The following is an 11,336-nucleotide window of genomic DNA, read 5'->3' on the forward strand; positions in this document are numbered from 1 at the left end:
GGGGGGTAGGGCTAGGTAGGTGTATCCTATGTATGATTTTCAAGCTTCAAAATATCAGGAATATCAGGTCTTGACTACCCTGTTTTTCCTGATAGAAGTTCTGAAGGCCAGAGAACGAGGGTGGGATAGTGACATCCTGACCTGCAGCTTTCTTGTCTTCTGACTCCTTCACAGAAAGGGCTTTCTCCTGTTTGTCACGCATTTGAACTCAAATGCATCAACATAAAGTTTTTTAAACAGGCCTCCTGCTTAGGGGCAAATTAATTCAGATTTCAGCCTACTGTAATGTCATTATCCCAATAGTTCTCCATAGACAACAAAGATATCTGGATTGCCCTTCTCTGGCTTTTAGGGACTGACAATTCAGGAAAAATAAATCAGCAAACTTGCCCCATATTCTCCTTGCCCATGCAAAGAAAGACAAAGCTAACAGATAGAAGGGCATTAAACTACTTAGCTTCAATAGCTGCCTGTAAGAATCAACTCAATGTTATTTATGGATGATCTACCCTAGGAGAGAAAGTTAGAGACAACATTTGACTATTTGAATCCCTTTCATATAGTATTTGGAATGATCAGGACACGCTAACCTCTTCCTAAATTCAAACTTTGTGTAATCAAGCACAACTATAATGACACAATGAGACACTGAAAACTACTAACTCTATCTATGCCTTGCATAGTCTAAAACTGTTGTATTCCTTCACATTTTTACAGATTATAATGGGGACTTAGATACACATCTTTCAATTCGAATAATGTAGCATCGCATGACAAGTCTTTATTCACTACTAATTGCTTTTGTTGAGATATATAAGAGAGATTTGCCACTCTGGAAACTGCTAAACAATATTCCATTTCACTATCTGTATATTTTATGGTATGTCTATACTGCAAGTGATGGTGTGATTGTAGTATGAGTGGTCATATCTATGCTAGCTTCAATGTAGCTAGGAGGGGTACAGCAACACAGATGCATTAGCATGTGCTAGCTGCCCCAGAAACTAGCCCCATAGGGAGTTCATAGTATCTAAATGTTGCCCAGGTTGGTGCTCTTGTGAAAACCGATTACTGTAGCACACACACCTACATATAATTTTAAATCTCTAAAGGAAGCAAAATAGTTTTCCAACCCAGTCGTGTCATAAGAGAAATGAGAGCTCAGTCCATGTTCCCAGATCAGCAGGGACATAGAGTGTCGTGAAGGAAGCATGCACAGCAGATGGAGGACAGGCAGCACCTTCTTTGTTGTCTGGCTCCTCTTTCAACAGAGTGAACGAGCAGTATTGATGGGCTTTGAAGGGAGCTTCGTCCAGCCTTCTTTATGGAAGCTGGGAGGGAGGATCACTGCAATATGGGTGAGGGAGGTACAGACAAAAACGTGGAGAATTGTCAGGCCTACAACTGGGGCTGTGAGCTTCCTCGAGAAGGGGGAAAAACAGAATAGTTGATATACTTCGGTTCTATTCACTTTTTGGGCCTGATCCAAAACTCATTGAACACAAAGGGTGTCTTTCTACTGGTAACAAATGCATGGACACAACACACCTAAAATAAATGCCCAGTGAGTTTATTATTATTTATTACAATCATGCCTAAAATATGCTGGGTATCTTGCAAATACAAAGGAAGGCACAATCCATGCTCTGAAGAACAAGTAAGTGTTTGATTTATGTTTCTTTATTACAAATTTTAAGGAGAAGAATGTCTATTTTTATCCCCATCGCTATCGTGTATTAATGATATTGCAGTAGGCCTCAGAGCCTCTAATCATGGGCCAAAGCCCCATTGTGCTAGGCTCTGTATAACCACAGAATGAACAAACTGTCCCTGCCCCCAAAGAGATTATTGGAAAAAGATTTCTGATAGCAAAGACACAAGCATACTGTTATATTTTTAACTGTATCTTCCCTTTGGTGAAAACATTTCAAAGCTTAAACTGTGTTGCTGTGCATTACTGCATATCTTGTAAAATCCACTCCTGTGCTCATGTGGGTGTATGCAGTAGCTTATTTTTCAAATAAGCAAGGGTATGCACTTGGATATCTGAAGAGCAGTACTGAGCCAAAAGGACAGGCTGCAAGGAGGTAAAGATGCAATTCAACTGACCAGTAAACAGCATGATCAATCAGGACAAAGGTAGGAAGTTTGGGGGTGACTTTTATTGTGTTGTGATTGCACGTTAAGAGTTGTTTCTATTTCTGTGGTTAGATTATTTTCAGATGTGTACAGCCTTTCTAAAAAGGCTCAAACTTTGCAGGATCTGTTTTCAACAAACTTTTCTCTAGGCTAAACAAACACTTGCTACTCACATGCCAGTGTATGTGGGAGTGATGCTGAGAAAAGGAGACATGCAGTAGCTCACATTTTTGCTTGTCTTGTAAGAATAAGCTGACTAACGTCGGAATGATTCCATCAGTAGTGTCAGAGTTTTAAGAACCCTCTCGGCTGTGCAACCCTTAGCACAGGCAATGGCTAATGCAAACTGGATGCCAGCTGACTAGAGGTTTCTGGGACAGTAAGAAGCAACACGAAGGACCTTGACTTATGCTGATGAGTTTGTTTTCATTTTATTGATCGAAATGAGGTTCATGCTATCATGATTTTTCTGCACCAACCCAGATGTTTGGTAAACATGGGAGACATTGTGAGGGATGCTGTCTGATGCCATCAGTTTCAAATAATCACACCCAGAGAGAGAGAAAAATTAACTGAGTTTATAAAAACCAGCATGGCACTTAAATTTCTTTTTAATTTTTGAATTAGGCATTGATTAACTCAATCCTGCCCCTGAATTATGCTAGATATTCAAATGTAGGGATGCCTCTGACCAGCAGAGACACATGGAGATTGAAGATCAACAGTAAATACCACTATGCTGTGACCCGCATTGTGTCTAAGGCAGTGGTTCCCAAACTTTAACAACTCATGAACCCCTTTCATGAAAATATCAAATCTTGTGAACCCCCTCCTAAAAATGAATATTTCCAGGGATTTTCTCCCTACCTGAGCATAAATTATAGAAACAGTGATCTTGGAAATAATTTGTTTATGACATGCTTATAAATAATAATGTAATAATAAATAGTGTGTAATAGTTACATTATTAATTTTATTACATTATGCAAATGGCAACACTCTTCCAAGATATCATTCTTGTAGCTCATATCACTTCAGTTAAGCCTCCTACATGTTTCATCAAGGAGTACCAGACATGAAACAGAATGAAGGTATTTAAGAAGCCAACTCAAATAAAGAGTTCCTCCCACAAGCATTCGGGTCTTGCGCAGTCCAGGCAAACAACGCATGACTACAACAAAGCTTAAACTTCTTCTGCCAAGAAGTCATGGTCATGGGGCTCAGGCTGCCGGTCCCCACGGGGCTCGGGCGGCCAGCCCCGGCACCTGGGGTCCCTAGGGATGGCTCTGTCCACCATTACAGAATTTTTTTCTGAGAACCCCCTGATACATTTTGCGAACACTCAAGGGTTCATGAACCCCAGTTTGGGAACCACTGGTCTAAGGCATAGGTGAAGACACAATTTCCACAGTATAGCAAAGAACAGTGGTTCTTAACCAAGGGTATGCATACCCTTGGGGGTACACAGAGGTGTTCCAGGGGGTACATCAACTCATCTAGATATTTGCCTAGTTTTATAACTAGCAAAGTTGTTACAAATTAAAATTTCAAATGGACAATGACTTGTTCATACTGCTCTATATACTGTACGCTGAAATTTAAGTACAATATTTATATCCCAATCAATTTTTTTTACAATTATATGGTAAAAATAAGAAAGTAAGCAAGATTTTAATAATAGTCAGCTATGACACTTTTGTGTTTTTATGTCTGACTTTGTAAGCAAGTAGCTTTTAAATTAGGTGAACTTGGGGGTACACAAAACAAATCAGACTCCTGAAAGGGGTACAGTAGTCTAGAAAGGTTGAGAACCACAGAAGACTAGCATTAGCATTGATTCTAATCTTTAAGAGTGGCAGAAGGTTGGTCTGGTGGTTGAGATGCTGGTGTGGTATTCAGCATACATGGGTTCAAGTCTTACCTCTTCCCGCAATCTTCCTGTATGCTCTTGGATGAGTTGCCTTATACCTCAGTTTCCCACCTTTATAAAAAGGGATAATATTTTTCTCTCAGCCTTTGTCTTTCTGGTCTATTTGTCCCTACCCCAAATTGTTTATAACCCAATCTGTTACTATGCATTTGTGCATAGCTTATAAAAAAGGGCCCTCTAAGCACAACTGTAATTGTAGTAAGAAGTTAAAATAATTAATTAAAATACCTTCTCTGTGCTAATGGAAAGACCAAGATCCCTCTCTTAAAGGCCAAAAATCCATTCAATGCACTGCCCATGGACTGTGCTCTAGATACCTCTAGGGAAGACGGTGAGGGAACAGCTGCAAAATAACTCCTCCCCATCCCATGCTGGGAGTCACATGGAAAAAAAACCCCACAACTGATTTTGTCCCTTACCAGAGCCAGGATTTCTTAACCTTGTGAGTGCTGCAAAGCCCATTTCCCACCCGCTTCCATTAAGGCCTACTGAGGGGAGCATAGATTGAGGTGAATATATTTATGGGCACTCTTTTGTCTGTTTGTTCTTTAATTGATAGGATAGATGCCCAGAGCACTGGATAAGTGCCTAGAAATGTGTTCTTAGAAAACTGAAGAGACAAATACAATAAACTAAATAAAGGGATGTGTTTTGATTGCACCACTGCAATGTGTGTGGGTCTGACATCTGTATGGATTTCACAGGCACAATTAACAGTATGAATGAGAAATTGCCCTCCTCGAAGACTCCAGTGTTCTTTGTTCATTTGACTTCAGATACTGCAGATCATGAAACCACCAGTCAGATTTTTTCCCTCTCTTGTGCTCTAGATTGTCTTCCCATTGACATCCAGACACTAATAATAAGCAACACTTATCTAGCATTTCACATTTTTCAAAGTGCTGTACAAACAATACCTAATACTTACAACACCTCTGTGAGGTAAGGAGGTATTATTATCCCTACTTCTAGAGATGGGGCACTGAGTCAAGGAGAACCTAAGTGACCACAGTAGGAGTCAGAACCAAGATGAAAATTCTGAACCACTACTCAACATTGCCGCTCACTAAAGTGGGCTTAATCATTTAGTTGAGCTCCTCCATGTGGTGGCTGTCTGTGCATTCTGCACCTTAGCACAACAAGACTTAGACCAGAACCCCAGTAGACAGTTCAGAGGCACTAGCTCTATTATTCAGTGTGCGGGGGGATTCTGTGCCATGGCAAACACACACACAGAATTCATGTCCCCTGCAGATTTTTTTTTCTCCGCAGAAAATACATTCTGCCGCAGAGGTGCTGCAGTTATGTCTTTTGCCCACTAATAGCTCACGAAAGCTTATGCTCAAATAAATTGGTTAGTCTCTAAGGTGCCACAAGTACTCCTTTTCTTTTTGCAATAGAGGGCAGTTGCTCACCAGTCATGACAGCCAATAGGGAGAGAGCAGAAGCTGCATTCCTCGTAGTGCCTTGCCTATGGGGCCAGATGAGGAAGCACATGTGAGGGAAACAGACAAAGTGGGACATACAAAACTACTGGGGGATCACAGACTGGGGTTCAGAAGGGCTAATGGGAGGGACAAACTGGGGCAGGGGCTGAATGGGAGTCAGGGTACAGGGCCACATGGGGATGGGGGAAGGGCACGGTGCAGTGACACATGGGGACAGGGGCAGATGGCAAGGGGTCAGCAGAGTCTGCATGGGGGAGGCGTCCCAGCTCCCTAACAATTCCCACCCCCCTCCCCAATAAAACCCCACAACTGTTCCATACTTCTCCCAACAACCCTCCAGGTTCACTCCCAGGCTTCTTCCTAGCAATTACTTTCCTCTCCCTCACCTCCTTTGTTACCCTGACTCCCCCAAGCCTTTGCACTGCTTCTGAAAGGGGTGGGAAATACGGTTCTGTGTTGTAGTTTAAATAAATTATTACTCTAAGTTCTGTATTAATATGCCTAGTAAGGAATCAATTTATCAAAAAAAATCTTCTGAATTTTTGTTGTCTGAATTGTTAGATATTTGTTGACAGGTATTTTGAAATCAATTACCAAAATAATTGAAACTGGAATGATTATGTTGAGTTATTTTGATGACAAAAATATGCAGTATTTTACAGAATTTTAAAATATTGTGCACAAATTTTTTTGGCGCAGAATTGCTTCAGGAGTTGCTCTATAAACTAAGTCAAAATGGAGCCTCCCATTGGCAAAGCCAGTAGGAGCTGTGATAGGCCCATCTAGCCAAATAAAGGCTCTTGGCCTCTTCCTTACATAGTAAAGTGACAAGGTGCATATTTAAAGCTCTTCATAGAAGATACAAACAGATTTAATAAGAGAATTATGAGATGCACCTATGTGAATTTACTGCCTCGGTGGAATGTTTACCTTTTATATTTTTATTGGATTATATGATATTGTTGTTTCTACAGTTTTATTTGTGAAAGGGACATCATGGATTTCATTGTTAACTTTGCGGGGTTCAGTGAAGTGGCTATAAGTTTAAGACAATTAAATATGGATAAAGACTGCAAAAGGTTATGTGCGCGTAAAATTTCTGCATATTCAGAAATGTCCCCCTTCAAGAAGCTTTAACAATACTGCATTATAGAGACACCTGCTGGACGATGATTGTAATAGCTTCAACTGTCTGAATGCAAATCCTCCCAGATACAGAGACCATTTCCAAAGATATCTCCTCTGGGTGGATAGTTGCTTTTTGATCAACTAAGCATTCATGGCATCCCTGATTGGGGACAGCCAGCCAAAAGGGGGGAAAAATCAGTAAACCATATTTTGGAACTTATAATTACAAAAATTCTGTGCTTAACATAAGACCTTGACCTTGTAAGCCCTCACTCACATAAGGGTAGTGTTACATGAGGGTACAGCTGTGGAAATAACTGATTTTTCCAGCTTGCTGGCTGTACCAACAAATTGGCCGGGGGGGACAGGACACAGAAGATTTAGTTTTAATTTGGGGCTTTTTTATGTTTCTAACTTTTTAAAAATACAATTGAAACATTTCTAAAGTCATTTTGAATTGAAAAATCAAAACATTGTTTTGATATTTTCGAAACAAGTTTTCAATTTTTCTGGATTTTTTTTTACCAATACAATTTCTTGAATCTGACACAAATTTTTAAATTATTTTGGTTGACCCAAATCTGAACATTTTGGTCAAAAAAAAAAAAAGCTTTGAACAAAAAATTTCACCAAGAACTGCTCATGGGTATAGTCCAACTGAATGAATAAGGCTACTTTTGTAAATAAGGATTACTCATGTGACTAAGGTTTTGCAGGATTTGACCCATGTAGTGACTTTAATACAATCTCAATATATTTTCAGTTATAATTTTTACACCTAAATTCAAGGTCACACATTTTTCTAGACAGCTTGAAGCCAAACAGTTTTAACATGAAAAATCAAAAAATTGCTCTTTCCCAATCACATAAAGAAGGATAATTCTCAATGTCTTAACTTGATCAAGGCACTATCAGTGAAGTTCCAGTGTTTCTATATTTTTTAACATAGAATCTTACTGATAGGTGAGAACTTGTTTTTGTCTAGGTTAAAAACAGAGAGATTCCAGATTTCGGCACCTCAATAAATAGCCTGATTTCTGAGGTGTTTATCTCACACATTTCTTGGTTGGGTTCTCCAGCAGAGATGGGACCAAACTGTGTCTTAACTATCCTCCTGAACCATATGCTACAGCTCTGGATACTATATAGAAATAGCTGGTTAAAGCAGACAGAAACAGGAGGGAGGAGCTCTCACTGCACAAGCCAAGGAGGGAGAGCTATGGAAAAGCACTGCTCCTCCAAACCAAGGAGAAATGGGGGAGCTCTTCCTTTGAAGAGAGGGTGCTGCATTCCCCTGAGTTTCCTCCTTCCTTTAACACATGAATATTTCATAGTTCATGAACACAATTAAAATATGGCTGGGTCCCCTTGACAACGGAAGGCTGAACTGTGTGTTAAACATGTCAGGAGTCTGCAGTACTGTAATGGGGTTCCCACAACATGACAGGTTTTACTACAGAGTCCTGCTCCTCTTTGATGGGAAATTGCTTTAAAGCCAGCTAGTCAGATTTTACATTAATTCTTTTCTTCTTCAACCCACTTATAGACCAAAACATTTTTTCCACCACCTATCAAAACACAAGGGAAAAAACATTCTCGTCAAAGGAAATTAATCACTGCATAATTCTTGCAAAGGCTTTATATAGACTCCCGCCTGCATGAGTTGTAGCACTAATAAGCATAAATAAGCACTTGGTCATGAATAGGTAAATTATAGGCACAGTATTTCACTCCCACTGACATGTTGTCACAGGCCGGCTGGCTGTTTAAGGGGCCTTGGGTTAACTCCACCTGTGACTAATTAGCTGCCTCCCAGGAGAGATTGTGAGGCCATGGATGAGCTGATAGCTTGAGGATCACCTAGGCCTCATAAAAGCCAGTAAGAGCTGCAAGACATAAGAAAGCTCTTGTAGCAGTGGGTGTGTGTGAGAAAGAACCTAAATCACATATGAACCTCTGGAGTATAGTCCTGCATTCAGGCTTGCTTTGACTTGACTCAGGCCTGTGTGGTGTAATCCTGTAGAGAGTAAATAGGCCACTGCAGGAGACCCTTGGTCGGGGGGAAGGGGCATGACTGATACGTTAATTTTGTGTTAAATAGCTTTATTTTGGGGGGGGGGGAGTTTGGGGAAATGAAGCTCTGAAGAAAAGGGGACTGGAATGCTGTGGCTGGAGAGTGTCCTTTAGTGTGTAGGCTGAGTTAGCTTGCTGATTTACGCTATCCATTTCTAATCCCAAGAATGAAAACAGCAAACACTTACGTCTGAAAAGAAATGTCTTATACACAATTCCCTTTTTCCTCTCCCCGCACCATGCAATGTTGTGTGACAACAGTTTAGAGGACAAACAAGCACACGGGCACTAGAACTTTTACAGGCGTGTGGGGTTTCAAACAGGTCCACCTTATTACAACATTTGCTGGGCAGCAATGCTGTAATTATGAATGCAATACATTTTTTATTGCATTGCCCCTTTTTCATTTTCACTAAAACTCTTTTCCAAAACTCTTATTCTCTACAGAAAGGCGAATGAATAGGTAAAATTATTCCATCTGCTTTTTGAGTGTTGTGAGGGTGGAAAAAATGCTGTAAAAACTATCAGACCCTTTATTCCCTACCCAATAACTTAACAATGGCTGAGCTTTAAAACTTGGCATTTGAGGAGTCCATGGTAAGGTATTCATCTGTGATATATGAAAAATAATTTGATTGAATAAGCAATTGAAAAATCACATCTGAGCGCATGTGGGTGGCTGCTAGGATTTTTATTTTAAATGGAGATTAATGAGGTATTACACCTTCTCTGACATGCCATGGCACATTCTCTCTGGTCATTCTGACAGGCAAAGGACCAGCTGCTTGAGTAGTTTGCATGAGGGAGTTTGTAAATGGTTCACTGAAAAACCCATGTTCCATTATATCAGGAACAGGATGAAATCAACCATTATCATGGGCATGATGACCCATGTTTACACATCAGTAACAAGTAAATTGCGTTATTTGTTGCAGATGGGTAGTCAGACCCATGACCTACAAAACTATAAGTAGATTATATCTGAAAGCTATAAATCTAATGTGTTTCATGTACTGGATTTATGAGTGATGAGTTGATGACATGTTGACTTGTGAACTAATGTGAATGGGCCCCCTTCTACCACATACATATGAAATAAAGTTGTGTGTGTGTGTTTGTGTGTATATGGCCAAACTCTACAAAAAGGAGAAGCTGCCCTTAATGAGACACAGGAAAACACAAAAATGAGAAGAAGCAGGAATGAATGTACATTACACAATGCATATCTGTATAGTAGTTAAAGCAGTGTAACTTGTGTGTGTAGACCAGCCCAGTGCATGGTAAGCTCCAAGCAGTCAGTTTCTAAGTGTGAGTGTATGTGCATTGGAGGAGAAGTAGAAGCACTAGAGCTGCTTCAGGACTGGGCAAAGGCGACTGGCCTGGGGTTTCTCCCTATGTGCTTTTTGTTACCATCCGTGTTTCAGAAAACAGCATAAATGTACATTTTATAAATAAACTGAACGATGAACTATTTATTTTATAAATAAATAAATTGAACTTATTCCATGTCATCGGTTTCTGATCCAAATAGGAAAATGACCTAAGCCCCTGAAAATCTGCTGCTACTCACCAGAGATGCAACATTATCAATAAGTAAATAGTTTAACAAGAAGCAAAATTTGGATTTGATTTTGCTTCTTGTTAAACTATTTACTTAATTACTCAAAATTGGATTTGATTTTAACTAACTAGTTTTATTTTGCATTGCATAATATTATATATAGAAAAAGCTAAACAGGGCCAGTGGCGTGTGATTTCTAGGAATAGACTACAATTGGTGCCGCAGAAAGCATTAGCAGGGTTATTTGCAAAGTCCTGGGCAGAATTTTCACTCCTTGCACTAATGTCTTTTCACTCCTTGTGGATGACTTTTCCCCAGAAGTCGCCCCTCCCACAAGTTACAAATGCACAAAGGAGAGGAGTTGTGTGTATATGATTGTGTCAAAAAAGAATGTTTTTAATGTTGCAATGAGACATGAGAGCACTTTGGAGAAAGGTAACAAAAATGTGTATGAAAGTGCTAGGCAATCTTACGAAAACAGTTTCTGCTGTTTTCCTTAGAAGGCCTTGAGGGGTTCTGGAGCTTGTGAAAGGAGATATGTGTGAGATAATGAGCAGGGGCCCAAATCTCCCTGAGGCCTTCAGAAGCCCTGAATTTACCATCAGGATTTGAAGCCCTATAATGGGCCAAACCTAAACAACAGAACTGATCACCTGCCTCGCTAGAAGTGGGGGAAGACTTGCTAACTCTTGTGCTTTTGATCACAAGTCTTGCAGTATTTGGTTATCTTAAAGCCCCAGCTAGTGAAGTCAAGTGATGGTGAGAATCTTTGCTTTCATTCTGAAAAAGTAAATTTCTGGCCATTCTGGTTGCCATGAGATGTTTGACTGCCATGACCTGAATGAACCCTAAAAGCTCAGAAACCTAAAAAGCTCACAAATTTTATTTAAAAAACAATAAAACAAAACTCTGGTTTCATTTCAATAGGTTTAAGCCAATTTTGTGATTTTTTTTTTTTTTGAGGCCTGATTTATGAATCCTTGGAAGTTGGCAATAGTGTGGGCGGCAAGAGGGGAATTAAGACTCTGGAAATAGTGCTTGAAGAGGCTCAGTCTGC

The sequence above is a fragment of the Lepidochelys kempii genome, chromosome 1 (genome assembly GCF_965140265.1).
Source record: "Lepidochelys kempii isolate rLepKem1 chromosome 1, rLepKem1.hap2, whole genome shotgun sequence".
Lineage (NCBI taxonomy): Eukaryota > Metazoa > Chordata > Testudines > Cheloniidae > Lepidochelys > Lepidochelys kempii.